Raw genomic sequence first — 3,805 nt, 5'->3', positions numbered from 1 at the left:
AGCAGTGCATTTTAACACCACTCCACAACCAAAAGAGCCGATCAATTCAGTGGGAATGAAACACCTTCATCTGCACATCACATTGTGTCAGGCACACCAACGTTACTCGGACCCCTGTAGTGCAGCCACAAATTTGAAGATGAGCATGTGCTCAGGAAGATTAAGTAGTCAGGTCAATACACGGTTCAAATAAACTGGAGTCATGGCAGAATTCCTGTTTTTTACATTTTATTTCAAAAGAAATGTTTCCGTATTTCACTCCTTTCAACATTACTCAGTTTTTTTGTGAAATACAGCCTAATATCAAGTGAAATGTGGGTGGGCAGTTCACAAATATCCAAAGAACGTTATTTATTATATCGAATCGGTTATTTTATTTTTTAATTGAAATGTACACCAATCTGATTGTGTCGTGCACAGACAGAATCTGGTTGCTCACTTCATTCACCCTGACAGACTGTTGAGTATTTCTGCGGATTGGTTGCAATTCCCACTTGTGGCCAGTAGTGGTCACTAACTTGTGGAACAATGAAGTTCCCAGATCAGAGAGAATGAGAGAACAGACAATAATTGTTGCCCTTGTGTTGGACGGTGCAGGTCAGAAATATGAGGAGTGGAGACCAGCTGCTTTTATATTTCCTGTAATGAGAAAATGACTCGGTAAAAGAGATGATAGAAATGATCACACAGTGAGTGAAAGTTTAATCTAAGATAAAGCTAAAAAATCACATATTGTTACCTGATGAAGGAGCAGCTATTGCTTCCAAATAAACCTGTTGGACTATAACCTGGTGTTATGTGGTTTTTAACATTGTCCACCCCAGTCCAACACCTGCTCCTCCACGTCACCATCCAAGATAGTCAACATGGATTTGTTAGTGTCTGATGAACTTGACTGATTTTCTTTAAAGGATAAAGAATGAAGGAAGTGTTTGTGATGTAGACCAACCTGATGATAAGAAGAATGCTGCATGTGTTCTGAAATAGTTCAGTTCCTCAAGGTTCAGAAACTAAACAGAAATTGCTGGAGAATCTGAGCAGTGTTGCAACTTCAGTGGGGAGAAAGCAGAGTTGACATTTTGGGTCTCGTACGTCTCCATCTGATGAAGTTTTGCAATTCTTTGATTTTTCCTCAGGCTTCAGTATTAGTCACCTGTTTGCCTGGTGCATATATCACTGATGTGGAATTGGTGTCGGATATCGAATTTGCAGATGATAAAATATTAGTCATTGGTTTTGGGGAAGCTGTCTGCAGACTGTGGGGAGATCTACATCAGCTCGTGAGCTGCACAGAAAAGCTATGAAAGGGGATTCGATCTGGAGAACGTTGGGATTCAGTAAACGATCACTGGTTCCACATCTATCATCCTCTCTACAGACTGGTCAACATGAACCAACAAAGAGATCTTAACTGCCCCCTCAATCTACTTATTATCTTGTTTATATGAAAGTAAATGTAAATTTGAACAATTCTGTTACTGTACTCAATTTCAGCCAATACATGCCCCCACACTCAGATCTCTCTCTGATTTAAGATGCTCCATCACGTGGAATCATAGATATGCACAGCAAGGAAACACACCCCTTGGTCCAACTCGCCCATGCCAACCAGATAGTCCAACCCAATCTCGTCCCACCTGCCAGCACCTGGCCCATATCCCTTCAAACCCTTTCTATTCACATACCCATCCCGATTAGGGGTCTGATGGTTATTGCTTCCTTCAAACATTGGAAATGGTCAGGGTTTATTTAAATAGACTGTTAATTCATTAATAAGGGCTGGGCATTTATATATTTTAAAAACATTAGGAATGCATTAGGAATGTTTGTTTAAATGGACCATTGATTTATGAGTGAGGGACTGGGGGAGTTATTTATTGAGAAAAGCATTGAGATGGATCTTTGAGTTGCTGTTGAGTGGACAGGGGATCATGGATTTAAAAAGGAAATGAGGGACATTTTTTTTCCACATCGAGTGTTCGGTGTGTGCAATGAACTGTCAGAGAAAGTGGTGGACGCAGGTACAGTTATAACGTTGAAAAGACACTTTGATAAGTTCATGAATAGGAAAGGTTTAGGGAGACATGAAAATGCTAGCAAATGGGAAATGTTCAAGTGCATGCAGGTGGTTACAGTTGAGCTTGGGGACATGGTCAGCATAAACTGGTTGGACCTAAGGATCTGTTTCCATGCTGTATGACACTCTGATTCTAAAACATTGAAAATTACCCTGGTTTCTCTCCCTCCCAGCTGCGACTCTACCCTCCCCCTCTTCTACAAAGTAACAGAGAAAACTACAGATCTATCAACAGAATCGAAGTGCGGATTAATACACATTTCTCGAGAGATTTCTGCTTCCTGAACTGTTAGCTGGAGTTTCCTCTTCTCCAGAATTACTGCAGCATCTCCTCAGTCTAACAGCATCTCCTCGGTCTAACAGTTTGCCGTTTTGTTTAACGAAAACCCTTCACAAATTTGAAACCCGAAAGAACTGCGGATGCTGTAAATCAGAAACCAAAACCAAAGTTGGTGGGAAAAGTGCATGAAGAGAAAGGCGAAAGTGGGTACTGCAGACGCTGGAGATGAGAGTGGTGCTGGAAAAGCACAGCAGGTCAGACAGCATCCGAGGAGCAGGAAGATGGATGTTTCGAGCCTTTCTGAGAACTTCACAAGTTTTGATTGTGTGTTAGATCCAGGGTTGTGCTGAGATTTTGTTGGTATTTTTGTTCTCGATTTATTTCAGATCATGAGAAATGCTGGTTTGTGTGTATTAAAAAGTGTGAATTAAAAGGTATAATGAGAACTATCCAGTCAGTAAAACTCCGTCTTTTATTACTTCTGAATTCTAATATTTCACCGGAAAATTTGCAACAAATGAGAAACGAAATTTCGAATCTAGAACTATTAGTCGAATTGCACATTAGCTAGTATTTGGAGCAGCGGATGGGGTAGCGATGGTGGTATAGTGGTGAGCATAGCTGCCTTCCAAGCAGTTGACCCGGGTTCGATTCCCGGCCATCGCAAGATGAGGCTTTTTAAACCACTCAACAACCAAACGACCATTTCTAGCAGTGGGAATGATACACTTATATCGGGGCAAAACCTCTGAAGTGCGGCCACCACTTTGAAGTTAAGGATGCGCCCTGGCAGATTAAGGAGTCCGGACGATACCCGTTTCCAATAAACTGGTGTCATGGCAGAAATCCTGAGCTTCTCATTTTATTTCAAGATTTCACTCCTTTCAACGTTACTCTCAGTTTTTTTTGTGAAATACAGCCTAATATCAGGTGAAAAATGGGTGGGCAGTCCATTGTTTATGGGCACAGCATTATTTATTATATCAGATCGGTTACTTTATTTTTTTAATTGAAATGTACACCCATTTGATTGTGTCGTGCACAGACAGAATCTGTTTTGCTCACTTCATTCACCCGGACAGACTCTTGAGTATTTCTGCGGGTTGGTTGCAATTCCCACTTGTGGCCAGTAGTGGTCACTAACTTGTGGAACAATGCAGTTCCCTGATCAGAGAGAATGAGAGAACAGACAATAATTGTTGCCCTTGTGTTGGACGGTGCGGGTCAGAAATAGGAGGAGTGGACACCAGCTGCTTTTATATTTCCAGTAATGAGAAGATGATTCGATAAAACTCTGAGAGATGATAGAAGTGACCACAGTGTGAGTGAAAGTTTAATCCAGGATAAAGTTAAAAATCACACAACACCAGATTACAGTCCAACAGCTTTATTTGGAAGCACTAGTTTTAGGAGTGCTCCGAAAGCTACTTGGACGATAACCTGATATT

General features: G+C 41.1%; 1 non-coding gene across 1 annotated transcript; it reads left to right on the top strand.

Moving 5' to 3' along the window:
* Positions 1-2,951: 2,951 nt before the first annotated feature.
* Positions 2,952-3,023, top strand: trnag-ucc (transfer RNA glycine (anticodon UCC)). The gene has a single exon. It is a non-coding gene; the product is annotated as a tRNA-Gly (tRNA).
* The last annotated feature ends 782 nt before the right edge of the window (positions 3,024-3,805 follow it).

The sequence above is a fragment of the Chiloscyllium punctatum genome, chromosome 15 (genome assembly GCF_047496795.1).
Source record: "Chiloscyllium punctatum isolate Juve2018m chromosome 15, sChiPun1.3, whole genome shotgun sequence".
Classification (NCBI taxonomy): domain Eukaryota; kingdom Metazoa; phylum Chordata; class Chondrichthyes; order Orectolobiformes; family Hemiscylliidae; genus Chiloscyllium; species Chiloscyllium punctatum.
The sequence above is the reverse complement of the archived record's forward strand: the minus strand, read 5'-3'. Positions and strand labels throughout refer to the sequence as shown.